Here is a 14533-nt window from a genome sequence, read left to right as displayed (position 1 = left end):
TTACAAACCTTGCCTAGCTGGGCCAGTAAAGTATGACCTTAACTGAGACACACAAAAGAAGCCTGAAGGCATTTGCATCTCGATGCTTTACCTGAAATGAAACAACAGTCAATAGGAGGAAAAGTCCCTCCAGAAACAATGGCATTGACACCCACCAGATAATAACTTTTAACAATGACTCCTGGAGAAAATCAAGAGTGAAGTAAAACAGAAGCAGTTAAGGAAGAGAGACACTGAAGAGGCTGCTAAGTCACAGTCTGCCAGAAAGCCAGACATGAATGATTGCTTTGTGGATTTCTTCACCTTTTTTCTGTGCCCTGGCTAACAGCAGAGTTACTCAGGTGGTGTTCTGAGTCACACACTGCTTCTGCAGCCAGACAACCCATAAACACTCGTTTGTTTAATAAAAATTACCTTGCCCAGCTGTAGCTTAAAACTGGTTGTCCATCTCTTCTTGAAGTGGGAATTCCCAAAAGTGGTTTGCTGTGGTGGCAATGGCCCCCTGCTTTGTGTTGGCAGTATGCACATGGCAGAGTCACTGTGCCTCTGGCCGCCTCCCATCTCCCCTTATCATTTCTTCCTCCCCAGGCAAGGCCCCCATCTTCCTCTGCAGCCAGCTGGGGTGCCCTGCCCTTGGCCCCTTCCCCAGGGCAGCTATCAGACAAGGCCATGCAGACATTAACAGCCTAGAATGGCTAAAACTGCTCCCGAGATGAAGAAAGCACTGCCTGCTCCTGTTGTGAGGCCAGTCTGGGTGAACCACAGTGCCTGTGCAGGACAGCCACACAGTCAACACGTCGGCACCCTGTGGTGCTTCCCCTGCATGGCCACTGCTGAGCACTGCCAGGTCTTCGGCACTGCTCTTCAGACACCAGCCCATACCACAAGACCTTGTATCTGCAAAAAAACCTCCTTCCTGATACAAGGAAAAAGTGCTTTTTCTAAACAGCATGTTGTGTGCTGCAACTATTTTACAAAAACGTTCCTTGCTAACTATCAAAAATGAATGTCTCAGTGCAGACATGGTAGGTTCCATCCTTCCTCTTTCCTTTTGGTATAAATCAAAACCAGTGTCACCAGTGAAGTTTAAAACGAGTATAGGTCTGAGGAGAATCAAGCTCTTCTATTGTTCCACGCTTACTTCATTGCCCTTATATCTGATTGTTGTAACGAAAACGTTTTTAAAAAGGTTAAAAAATGCAAATAGGGTGTGTGGGTGCATTAATAAGAGGATATAAAAATAATGCAGAAGATAATATAACGACAGAATACGGAACAATGGAGCATTCGTATTTGGAGGACCATGTTCAATTTCAGGTGCCTCCTCTTAGGAAAAATATAGCAATAGCTGCAAATGAAGGCTAAGAAAAAGATTTGAGAAGCTAATGCTCACGAGCATATGTGAAAAGAAATCAGCAGGAAAACAAGGCAGGTTACATTTAATGAGCGATACCTAGTTCATTAAAAATCATCAATGTCTATTTCCCTTGCAAAATGTTCAAACACGAATCAATTGATTCCTTACACTATCAGAAAGGCAATCCTGGCTCAGGTAATTCAGGATTTTTGCAATGCTATACAGTGTAGCAGCTGTCACCAGGCAGCGGTAGTTAAAATCAAGAGGTCTTCTATGGAGTCAGACCAAGCAAGACAGCAATTACAATTTTGTAAATTTTCAATTAAAACATTATGGGCTGCCCTTCAGACATTAGGGAATATGGTATCATTTGCGCAGAACATAAATCCTACAGACCTGGGGTCTTACTGAAAGTCTGCTCTGTCGTGGGGGGGAAGCCAAAGCAGCAATAATAAATAATAATAATAATAATAAATGTAACATGTAAATCCTAATGGCAGAGCTTTTTGGGAAGCAGGGTTCCCTGGACAAGGAAACATCCACCATTTTCTTTTAATTCCAATTCTAATTAAGGAAATGAGCCTTTGCACACGTTTGAAACCATCACCTCATTATCCTTTATCAGCTCTAAAGGCAACACCAGGTATGAGGAGCAGGTACTCTTTGAGTTTGCACCATTTCACACTCCATTGACTCCAGTTACTTTTGATTTCCACCAGGAGGAGTAAGCAAAGAATCATGCTGTCAGTGTGTCCCAGTAAATAATAGACTTCAACAACTTATTTTTTCTCCTTGTGGAAGGAACTGGCCAAATTCCAAAAAATACTCCCTTGACCCAAAGGGCAGCAACATCACCTCATAGCAGACCTGTAAGCCTTCTGACACTGCATGGTGAGTTGTGGGTTTGTCACAGGGAAGCTTCCTTACTCTCAGAGAGACAATGTCCAATAAACAGCCTGCCTATGATACACATTACACCATTTTTCCACTTACTTCACCCATTTGGAACAGAAGAAAATAAATATGCTTTATTTTTGTAACAAAACAAATGGCACAATCTATGGGAAGCAAAGGAAGAGAGATGGTGAGACTCACATACGAAAAGGGGATTGTAGAAGCAGGATTTATTTAGCTCTCAAAACAGCAACACTGGGAAAGAGTCACTGGAGCAATTTAATTACTGGAAAATGCAATAAAACTGGAATCCCTTGCTTCACATACTCTGCTGGGACACTCAGATAAGCAAGTCTGAAGCACAAGGCTAGCCAGATTCACCCTGGAGTGACTCTTGCAACAGAGAGGAGCCCAAATTCCAGTGCATCTTTTATTCCCATGTCCTGCTAGCTCACAGACCAGGATTACACAGGTCTGATGGTGACCTTGATTAATCATTACAGGATTCATTGCTGACAGCCCTCCATGCCCAGGCCAGGCCCTCAGCTGATCTAAAGGGACACTGACAGTGGTGATCATGAAGCTATGGTGACTGACCTCAGATTAACAAAAGCTTCACTCAATGAACAGTTGGCCTTCCAAGGAGTAAGCTGGGCATATGGCCACATTTTAAAAGGAATAGGGTAACGTTGCAACCAATTAAAATACTTTGAGATGAACAAGACACTTGGCAAGTTCAGTGAACTTCAAAAAGGAAAACAAAAAATCAAAGGAAAAACTAATCAAATTCAGCAGGTGATATGATGCTTTTTGTAAGAGTCATTCAAATGGCAAGCTTGAAAATACCAAGTGAGTTATCCAAGGATCGGGGAAAACTTCTCTCCTAAGTATAGCACTGCACAGGAATTATTGGTTTATTTGACTTCCTTTGATGCTTTGGGCCCTAAACTGCCCACAGAAGAGGAACACTCAAATAATAACAAGAAAGCCCAGTGGAGAGAACAGCAAATATAAGCACAACCTGAATAAGAAATCAAAGTATTTCAAGGGAGAAAATTGTAAAAGGCATTTGTATGAACAGATCCAAAAAGCCTTAAAATAAAACCAGACTGGCTCTGCTATATCCACCTCGGTGCTCAGGTATGTGAACAGACATGAAATTAAAAAATGGCAACCTAAAAATAGTCATAAACATTTAGGTCTTTTCATCTCAAATGACTGTGAATAATGTAAAGCAAGAGCAGTTTCTCAGCCAGTGGGCCTTAAAAGTGTAAGTAAATACAATTTACTGTTTCCTCTTTTTTGGGTTTAGAGATTTGGACCAAACTTTTACCCAATTGTTAAAGATTTATATGGGGGGTTTAACAATGCCCTGTCATTAAGCCTTTGGCACAAGCAGTGCAAAGGACGTTCAGGGCATATTTGTACCAACTTATCTGGGTAAAGGGAAGGCTGTTCCTTTAAATTATGTTTGCTGTGACTCTGGAAACTGAGCAAACAAAAGTCTGAGGGAAACTTCACTCTTAAGCAGAACTGACAGAAGGTACAAGCACTGAAGGACAGGGATCTTCTGTAGGACATAACTGCCTGTGGATTCACAACTGAATTGCAAATCTCTACCAACTTGGAGGAGTTTAGTCCAGACTTGTTGGACATGCCTCATCCCAATGGCAAATGAGAGACTGGTTTGGCCCCTGACTGTCAGGTGAGTAAAAACTTATTCTGGGGGGGAATGCTGGAAGAGGAACGGTCTGAGGAAGAAACCTCAGGCCACAAAGGCACAGATCTAGTGCCCAAGAAAGAACCAACAGCTCTACAAGCAAAGTCACATGAAGGAGTCCTGTGCAACCCAGACAGAGCACAGCCATGACGCTGTTCAAATCCTGTCTGACAGAGAGGTGAGACACCACTGGCATAGCTTGACAGGCGTAAAAACTGCTGCAGGGAGGAAGCCTAGTCAGAAAGGAGACCCAGCCTGCACACAGAACAGGCATTAATGTGACCAACTAAACAGCAAACATCCCCTAAACCAACCAACCGAACTATGCGTCTTTTTCCAGGGGCAGGACAAGTTGTGATTTTTCCTGGCAAATGTTTATGTGTGATCTTCCCTTAAAAAAATATATAAATTAAATAAAGACAGGAAATATGAAAACCAGCCTGTTCTCTTCCTAACGCCAGGCTGATCCTTCCCCTTAGCTGATCTTTCCTTTCACTCTCAGGAGACCGGTAGCTGTGTATCCAGTGTGGCTGTGAACTCTGTCCAGCAATTATGTATATTTTTAAATGCATAAAGTAAACAGGGACTCAAATTTCCTAAGAACAAGCTAGCTCTTGAGATATTAAACTATCAACAGATTCAACCCTTACAGTGGGGCTGCCACCTCCAGATCTAGTTTAAAGTAGGAAATTGCACTAAAATAACAACAATAAAAAAAATTAAAATGTTTCGCTGAACCTGCAAGAAGGGCTAATTGGCTGGCATTCATTTTAAGAGATGGACAGAAATTTTGTTCAGGTCTGATTTTCTCCAGACTTGAATTGGGACTGATAAATCCAATCCGCTTTAAGACCAACTGTAAATACAGGAGTATGTGTGAAATGCCACAGTAATTGCCAGAAAAGAAGAGCCCAGAGACAAAGAACCCATTGTTCCACACTGCTATAATTTGGAGAGGTCACTTGCAAGACAATGTAAAATGCTTTAACTATATAACTACCATCATCTGACCCTGAGTATGTGGCCAGTGACTGGGGTTTTCAGCCCTTTTGGAAACAGCTGGTTCTATAATTTCCATAGGCAATTTTAATTTTTCACACAATAGTGCCTGCAGACAAACTATTTCACTTTTCCAAGCAGCACCCCATGGAAGCAGTCCCATTAGGTCTAAAATAAGAAAAACTGACAAGACTTAGTAAAACCTAGAACACTCTAGAAACTTCATCTCCTCCCCACCTTCTCTTCCCTAGCCAAAATCATCTTTGAAACAGATGCCTATGAAATAACAGGTCTAGCAGGTTACGCAATCCACAAAAATTGGACTTTGCTGTTCCAAAAGGGAGCAATTCCTGGAACAAGGATCCCTTCTTAGGAGAAATTGCAGCCAGCTAAAATAAAACTTAGGAAGAGCAACAGGGACACTGAGGAGCTAGAAGTCTAGACAAAGTACCTGCTTGTCACTTGGGGACAGAAATGTAGGAAATATCAAATGAAAAATAACTAAAAAGGACAGAATACCCAAACTGGTTCATTTTCTCTTTACATTATTGTCCAGAGCTCTTTTGAACCCATCGGGCTATGTCATGTCATGCAAGAGCACTTACACTGAGTTCCTACTCCAAGTAACTCATAAGAAAAAAAGACTATGGAAGAAGTATAGGAATATTCATAACCTATAGTATACCACTCGCAGTGTGGAGAGGGGAAACTAAGACTCAGGAAAATCCCTGACGTACTCAAGATTGCCCAGGGAACTGCAGCAGAGCTGAGAAATTACATCTGCTCTGACAGGACCCATCTCACTGCCACAGCTGTGAGATTCACTACCCTTATCCCAGCCTTCCCCTTTGTGTGCTTAAAAACTGGGGGTGGAGAGGAGGGTAACAATTGCAGCTAGAAGGAAAGGTCTGAAAGGAAAAAGTTTGGCAGTCTTTCACAACACTTGGGTAAAGTGAGCTACAGAGTTATGGTTGAGGAGATCATGTCACTTGTTTGACAAAAGAATGAAGGCTTACTGTGGATGCACATGCAGCCAGAGAGCACCGCACGTGCTCCTGTTTTTCTACAGTGCAATGCTGTCTAGTGCTGTAGCTGAAAAACTAGAGGCAAGGGCTGGGGGGGTGGGGGGTGGGAGCTTCTGAATGCGGTTGCCTAAGCCCTGAGCTAGTACCCCAGTGCTAGGACAGAGGAGACTGCTCTGCACTGGGAGCTGCCGTCCTGCAAGCTTCCCTTCTGCCAGGGTCCTCCCCTGGGGCTAAAAAGAGCCCTCCTGGAGGGGAAGTTTTGTATGACTGATGCTGTTTGCTGCACGGTTTCCAGAGTTGCCTATCAAGTATTTTTCCCGAGTTACTAAAGACACGTGCAGAGTAACAGGCTATAAGAATAGTATCAGCTTATGTCAGGTTTGAAATTAGCTGAAATTAGCTTGATGCAGTTGACAAGGATAGCCTGGCACAGCAGTACTGCAAACCTGCCTGACATTTCCAACCAGTAGAAACCAGTCTAACAGGTCTCTGATGTCTTACTGACTTCTGGCTCCCTTGCAGCTACAAATTTGCAAGCAGATTCACCAAAGAGGCACTCTTTGGACCCTCCACCCAATAACCACTGAGGGAAGAAAAACTGAGAGCTCTACTATTCCTTGATCAACAAAATCAGCTGCCTTCTTTCCCTGCTTCTGTATGGAAGCTTTCAAATAAAACCCCCTTTGAGTTCTTAACTTCTTTGCAGTTCAAATAACCACCCATGCTCATTTCTTCCATAACAAGTGTCTCATAAGCAACCAGCAAATCTAGAAATAGAAATGTGCATAATAGTTTTCCCCAAGAGAAGTGCAGGTGTCTGCCCTAGGCCTGTCTGCTTACTGAGTCTGTCTAGAAAAGCTTCAACCAAGACATCTGTTAACCTCCTCTTCTAAGCATCCTGGCATTACTAAACTTCTCTGCTTTCAGCAAGGCACTAGGCCCAGGACATTATTTCTCATACTGTGTTCTTCACTAAACCATTTCATCGCAGACTAGACTTTCTATACCTGAGTCCTTTAATTTTTTAAGTGTAAGCTTTTATGTTGCATGTTCTTTCCATGGCTAGAAGGCTTCAGACAGTCCAAACAGAAGAGAACAAACAAAACAGAACAAGGACTCACAACACCTATGTGCAACCCTGTAAAACAGGAGACATCTCCAGGCAGACTGCTGAGGGTCACGTTGTGTACTTGCATAGTACATTGGTATCTTACGCTTTGAGGCTATGTCCTGAGATTTCCACCTAGCCCTGAGCTGATAGTCATGTACTCCCTCCTAGCCTAGGAGCTGCAGTGATTTGTTTTTTAATTATTCACTTACCTTCCAAGGATAAGCCTGAAAAACCTCAAGCGTTTTAGACCACAGCTACTTAGCAACAATTTCACCAGTATCTTCTAAGCAGAAATAAGGAATGGGATGGCATCAGGAGCAACATTTCATAAGCAGCAGAAAAAAGGAAAGGGGGCTTCCTCTAGAGGCAGGAGTTCTTAGGAGTATAGACAGAGATTTCAGTGATGTCAGAGGAACAGGATGAATTTTATACATTTTACCTCCCAGGACTCTGTCAAAATCTTCAGGCAAGGATATATTTCACCATTGCATGTACACTAATTTAAGGAAAGGAATAAATATAAGGTCAGGTTTTTGTTTAATTAGATTTAAGAGCTTATAATGAAAACCAGAAGAGCTTGTAGATTTCCACTTCTGCTCTTCTTTATGCTTTAAAAATTAGGTTGACTCCCCCTACACAGCTGGAGATCACGTGTGTGTTTATATATGCATATATATGTGTACTTATACATATATGTAGAACAGCTCCAGAAGGGGAATTCTTTAACAGCTATAGCCCATAGCTATGTCTACTGCATGAGACCCAAGAGATGAAGCATGGAACGCAATGGGATAGGGCTGGACCACTCTGAGATGCATGGATTGAGCAGAGTTTACAATTATTAGTGGCATACAAGAAAGCACGTGTTTTTCATGATTATTTTTGAATCAAAGAGAATCACCAAACAGTCAAAACCATAAATCATAAATATATGCAATTATTTAGTGTTATTTTTTAAGTAGATATTGATATATATTAGTTAATTAACACAAAGTAGCTGCTATAAATACTCCATGTTTCATGCAGAGGGAATTGTGTGAAGGCATGTATCCTTTTCTGTTAAGTAACCATTTATAGGACACGCTCATTTTGTGTCTATGTTTACTTCTACACATATGGTGCTTACTTCTACAGTAGAAGTAAGAAGAAGGTATGCTTACTTCTACACATAGAAGGTCCTACAATGCCAAACTTAATTCTGGAAATATTTTTAGACCTAGCAAAGCCATTTGAGTAATTTTTAGCCATTTTAAAATGCACTGGTTTCTCTCTCCAAGCCCCGTTCACTTGGTCTCATGGTGTCTAAAGCACATGGCTTTGGACGCTGTATCAAACAGATCCAACATATTTATTTTTAGTCTCTGAAATGTTTCTAAACCAAGTTCTCTGTAACATACGTGCAAGACATAAAGGTTTTATTGTCACAAGCATGTAATGAACTGCATAATTGTCTCTTGGTTTTGCTTGCTATAATTAAGGTGTCATCACTAAATCACGGCAATAAAACCATTCTGTTACCTTTCTCACCTGGAAGAATTTCTCAAAGTCAGAGTGGTTGTACTTTGATTCTGTTAGGATTGGTGACAGAATTCAATCTTAGTACAAAATGTTTGTTTTCTGGAACCATGTGAGGTCAAGCAATTTGATCTCCTTTCAAGCCAGCATCCCCAAATGTACAGTCTACTTTTCTCTGGCTTCTGCTGTGAACCTCTTTGGTTTGTGTCTCACTTTCTGGTCAGTCTGTTCTCATGCTCCTCCCATTTTTCTCCACCCCTGTGCCTTAATCAAATAATACCTTGACCTTGCACCTGAATAGTTCAAATTCCTTAGTGAAATGTCATGTACCCTGCTTTGGACAGGGACATGTGCTTAACTGTCTCTCGCCACCACCTAAAAGAAAGGGTCAGGTTTGTTAACACTTCCAGGGAGGGTTATGCCAACCAGTAACAGTGAAAACATAAATATATGTGTCGTCAGGCAGCTCAGGGCCCTGAAGGCTTTAGGTTAAGGTGTTACAGTGCCCAGCTGCCTGTGCATCCTTCTGCTGGAAGTTATTTCCCCTGCATCTCAACAGGACACGTGAGAGTGCCTCACTTACACCGGCTTAAAGCCTGTGCATTAGCTTAAACCACTGATGAGGCTAAATGAATTCATAGCTACATCTGCCGAAAGCTAAATCTGCCAGAGCCTAGGGCTGAGTCTGTGGGTGTTACTATTCCCCTGGCTCAGACAGAAATATCTCCCCATGCAAATGCAGGACTGAGCCTGTGTGGAGCCCCAGTGCCTTCAGCAGGGCCCACCCGCGCATGGCACTCCTTAAGGGATCGGCACCCACGTGAGCAAGAACAGCAGCTGATGAGTAAGGCCTGCTGCTGGAGTTTGGACTGTGCCCCATCCCGACAGAGCTGGTTTTGCCTCATTATGATGCAGAGTGAAAGAGTTTAGTGGAGATGACATTCCACTCCACTTAAAACCAAGGAAGAGGGGAAAAAAATTCAGTGCCTAATACATGAGCAGGGATGTAATGGGGGACTGATGGCAGTGGGAGGCAGAGATTTGTTTTCAGTTTGCACAAGACTTTCAAAATAATTAAAACACTTCAGAAAGAAGCTGGTAAGATGCGGCTGAATTGGCATTTGCATGTGCATTCAGATTGTATTTAAAGGAAAAATATTAAAGGAACCATGTTAACTAAGAAGGCTTAAAGACAAAATATTGTCTTAAAAGAGCTCCATGTGGTTCATCAAATATACGTGGAAGGTGCACCCCTACCTTAAGTGTGCAAAACCTTCCAGATGAGTCATTAATAAGGCTTATACTTGAAACAACTTCAATACAGGAGAAGGAAGAAAAGATTATATGACCTTCTGCATTTCTACGGCATAAACACCCTACAGCCAAGACACTAATTTCTGCATTGAGCCCCAAAACTTTCTGCTGAGCTGTACGTAACTTAAAGGGGCATCCAGTCATGAATGGATTCAAGGTGATGGCAAAATTAGCACACTGCTAGATAACTCAGCATAGGGGTTCAGTGTCCTGTGTGTGCCTGTGTGTGCCTCCCTGCCTTCTGGCGGGACACAATCCTTGCATATTTTGGGTGCCCACTCGGGCTCATCAATACTGTTATCTTGTCCCTGGTGGCGGTAGGGACATGTTATACAATCAGAAAAGGGCAATTAATTTTCTGTGACTATATGCCCCTATATAGAACAACCATACAGTCAAGTTGTATTCATACCTGTTATTTCCTGCTTTGAAACATCCCTGAGTTGCATATCTGGAGATTTCAGCCTGTCTCTAATACTAATTTAGCAATCTTCATTACCCTTCCAGACTAGGCATTGGCATTGTGTAACACTGGCAAATAGAGCATTTTTAAATTCAAAGTCAGTAGGCATTTTTTAAGTATATACTTTCTCACTATAGTACTTCACACTTTTCAGTCAGACAATACACTTCCCATTTTAAAGGGGACTTAGGAAGTTAATGAGGCACTGGATCCACCAGCAAGCAGAGCCACTAGGCTCACCCTGCTGCCTCCCTTCTATTGCAGGGAAGGCTGAGTGCAGGGAGCCAGCCAAGTCCCATGCAAACAATTGCCTCATGGCAGTGGAAGGGACCATGCAGAAGAAATCCTCCCAGAGGGAGAGAGGCTGTCAGCTCAGGGCCAGAACCAGGCTTAACAAAACAGCCCACTACTTAGGGCAGCAAACTGGCCATGATCCAGCTGCCTGCTCTGCTACGCTGGAGCCCTGGGAAACTGCTGCTGAGAGAGGGGTCAGGGCATGCGGAGCAGCAGGTTCAGCAGGGAGAGGAGGTGGCTTTTCCCAGCAGCTAAGGCACCGCTTGCACCCCTCCTGTTTCAGCAACAGCTGAGGCAGCCAGCCTGACTTTCTGGGGCTGCCAGCCCTCAGCAGCTCCTTCTGCTACTGGTGCGCACTGGGGCTGCCACCAGCAACAGACCACACACTCTGCCTCTACCATGGCTTGTGCAGCTGCACCTGCCTGGCATGTCATAGGACTAGCGAAAAGGAAGAGATGATCAGCCAGTGCTAGAATATGCCTCCTGCTCCAGACTTCCAGATGAAACTCTGCACAGACTAAAACCATTTGATCTGCAGCTCTACATAGCTGCAATCTCAGTTTTCAGGCTGCAGCTTCTGCTACTAAAAACATTCTTATCTTTGGTTAGATCTAACTGATTAAAAGGAGTTGCTCTTTTGATACACCTGACACCCTTTGAATCCCTGTCAGCCCACTCTCTTTGTTACAAGATGGATCAGCAGTTAGTTGACATGCACTGCTAGACCATGCCTTGCAAACACATCCAGTCCCACTCTCCCAGAAGCAGGAGCAGTCCCTGTTTCCCCCACACATCTGTGCATCCAGGTCCACACCGCTCTAGGAACCTCAATCCCTTTTACAATTTTTGTTAGCATTTTACCTAACATCCCCAAGTTCAACTGTTCCTGTACAAATTCATAGCATTTGCTGGTAAATGCCATTTCTTTTACATTGGCAAGTAAAATTTCTATACAGTCAAATTCCTGTAGGCTGAATTATGTGTGAGTCAAAATGCATATCTCTAGTGTTGCTGTATGTGCATCACTTGCTGGTTTTACTGTTGTCATCTTTCTCTTTTTCCCTACAGATTGGTACTTTGATCTTCTTGAACTATGGGGAAGTATGTTTGCATGCAAAGCACATTCAGGTAGGTGGTAACACTGCAGCAAGACATGTGATCTCAAGATGGCATGTGAATATACTTGGGATGGGTTACTCCTGATGCAAGACCTGACACTCACCTACTCACAACTATTAGAGGTGAATACCTTCTTCAAAAATTCCCTACAAACACTCACACAGGGATAGTTATGGTCCACGCCTGCTTGAATCATTCATTCTCTGTCATGTCACTGAATAGCTTGACTGCTACCAGAATAATGTAATACTAAGCTTGAATGTATCCTTTAAACTCATTCCAATTTTTTATACACCTAAAGCAACTTCAAAAGCCAGGTTTATTTGAGTGACATATCAGTAAATGGTTTCTCTATAATATCTTGGAGTATCCGTTTCGGAATCAAAAGCATTGCCTTCAGAAGTACATTCTGTTCTTGAAGAAAGTAAAAAAATACATATTGCTTATAGCCACCACAGTAAACAAGTGTCCCCTCACCACTGCCTCTCCCCTCCCGGAAGACATGGAAGTCTTTCTCACATCCACTGCTGTATTCACTTCTGGTCAAACACCTTGTTTGTTAGGGACCGTTTGGTAGCCTGACAGCAAGCTAACTGTTCAGGATGGACACCCTTCATTCCTCTGACGGACCAAAGATAACTACGCTGGTTTGATAGGGCTACTGAACACATATTTACATCAGCTGGGCAACCCAGCTGAGTGAGTTTCACTTAGCCATGCAGAAGGCTCCTTCTCTACCAAGTATCTTTGTAAAAGTCCAACAACAACATCCATGGACTTTCATATTCACCAGATGAGTGAAAGGGGAAAACAGTCTTCATGCATTCGTCCATTCCCCTCACCCCACCTCACACACATCTATTTGCCTAACGATTCTTTTGGAGATATACATGGTATTGAAGTTACTCCTGACTAGTAAGCAGCTCCTGTCAAAACTTTAATTGTTTTTCAAGAAAACAGCAGCAGCAATTTGCTAAGCATTGCAAACTGTGTCAGCATTGCAAAGACCACAAAAGAGAGACAGGTCTCTGCCCCAGCCTGAGTAACAAGGGGTGGCCACTTGGAGCACATAGGAACTTTGATATAGAGGAGATTGTTACAGGTTCATCTTCTTGAGCAGCAAGGCATAGAACAGTTTATAGGAGGGAAATAAATAAAAAAATAATCAGTTGATAGACTTTAGGGTTAGGAAGGATTATAGGTGTAACATTAATTGTGGTCCAGTTAACAGAAATACTTCTATCACAGCTGCAAGGATCAAGCCTTTGGGCCTTTAGTTTTGGGACAGTAAGGATGGCACAGGAAAAGAAACAGCCTCTCTTTCTTTTCAAGCTGTCCCAACAGCAGCTGTTTTTATTTTGCTGTTCCGCTGAGCCACAGAAACCAGCTTAGTGAATCTCTACACCTCAGAGTAATTTACAAACCAAACTTAACACCACAACCAACAAATGGGTCCTTCATACACTTCCAGTAACACTGGAAACAGTCCCAGAGCAACCACCAGCTCCAAACAGTGCAAAAGTCTTGGCAGAATTGAAGTCAGGATCCAAATTTAGCAGCTATGAGCTGCATGCAGTGGTTCAGGTCATGAAAGGAAAAAGCAGACTTTCTCATCTGTAGAGCCAGGAAGCAGAGCAACTTAGGCCCAGTGCATGATTTCAGGCAATGACCCTCCCTTTATAAGGATAAAACATAGGGCCCTCAAAAATATTTGAAAGCAGAGGATTAGCAGATGATGTCCCAACTGTCCATGATGTGCCAGGGTCAGCTGGAGTGACACTGGGGGCAAGCAAGAAAAAGGTTTGTGGCACACATGGGTTCAGAGAGATTGTAGAAGACCCAGAACAAAACCTGAGAGTTACCTTCTAGATTATCTTTTATATTAGATGTACTGTATTGTAGCAAACCAGCGATATGTATAACTTCTCAAAACAGCGTCTAATGACTAATCCATAGCACTATTTTATGCCCTTCTCTCAGTGAACTGTCAATTTTATATTCACATTTCCTATACAGCATTTCTTTCTACTATTCCTGATAGCCCCATCAGTCATAAAATCACGTTATGTACTTAGAAAGGCTTTGACAGCTGTAAGAATTCAACAATACAAAGCCAGCAGCGAACACTTAAGTAATCGATTCACATTTTATCCAGTCTTGCACAGGCTGAAGGATCAGCTGCTGTTTTGTTGTTGTACTGATTTGCCTCCCAAAAAATGCGTAGGCGCACTGGCATAGACCATGTGCTGACAGACAGAGCAGCAGGACCCCTGTGCTGAAGTCCCCATGTCACTGAGAGGGTGCATTAGCACTTAAGTGAGGGCAACTTCGGGAAACAGAATCAAATCTTTGTGCTCTCCATTGCTACATTATCTTGCCTCTTCTACCTTCACTTCTCAACATTCATGTTTTTTTCTGCATTTATCTGCACCACAGGAGTGTTGTTAGTAAGTGTTAGAGGCACCCAGCCCTGTAAAAGCCATTAATTCTTCTATTACAGGGAGAAGTACACAGATAATAAACAGATTAACAGAGCTTTCTCTTCAGCTTTTACTTTCTATTCTGTAACATTTTCACCCCCAAAAACAAAGACATGGCCATTACTTGTATGCACTCTAAATCAACTAGTAATCTACTGCTCACAAGTGACAGAAGGGAGTGGCATCAATTGAGCAAATAGGACATCTTTCCAGTAACATCTGTAGCACTACAATGTGTCATG

General features: G+C 42.7%; 2 protein-coding genes across 5 annotated transcripts in view; one reads left to right on the top strand and one right to left on the bottom strand.

Annotated features, from left to right (window-relative positions):
- NEU2 (neuraminidase 2) overlaps positions 1 to 14533 on the bottom strand; it is a 32370-nt gene that overhangs the window by 9581 nt on the left and 8256 nt on the right. Inside the window, exons 1-2 of one of the 4 annotated variants that reach the window (XM_040612756.1) lie at positions 415 to 543; positions 9 to 91 (exon numbers count right to left, since the gene is read on the bottom strand). The exons of 1 other annotated variant lie outside the window; for it this stretch is intronic. The gene's annotated coding sequence lies outside the window, so the exon portion shown is untranslated. 2 more of the 4 variants (XM_040612755.1, XM_040612758.1) reach the window with 2 other exon arrangements.
- NGEF (neuronal guanine nucleotide exchange factor) overlaps positions 3774 to 14533 on the top strand; it is a 52777-nt gene continuing 42017 nt past the window's right edge. Inside the window, exons 1-2 of the mRNA XM_040612754.1 lie at positions 3774 to 3956; positions 11761 to 11820. The gene's annotated coding sequence lies outside the window, so the exon portion shown is untranslated. The remainder of the gene's footprint in view (positions 3957 to 11760; positions 11821 to 14533) is intronic.

This window comes from Falco naumanni, chromosome 13 (genome assembly GCF_017639655.2).
Source record: "Falco naumanni isolate bFalNau1 chromosome 13, bFalNau1.pat, whole genome shotgun sequence".
In the NCBI taxonomy this organism is placed as follows: domain Eukaryota; kingdom Metazoa; phylum Chordata; class Aves; order Falconiformes; family Falconidae; genus Falco; species Falco naumanni.
The sequence above is the reverse complement of the archived record's forward strand: the minus strand, read 5'-3'. Positions and strand labels throughout refer to the sequence as shown.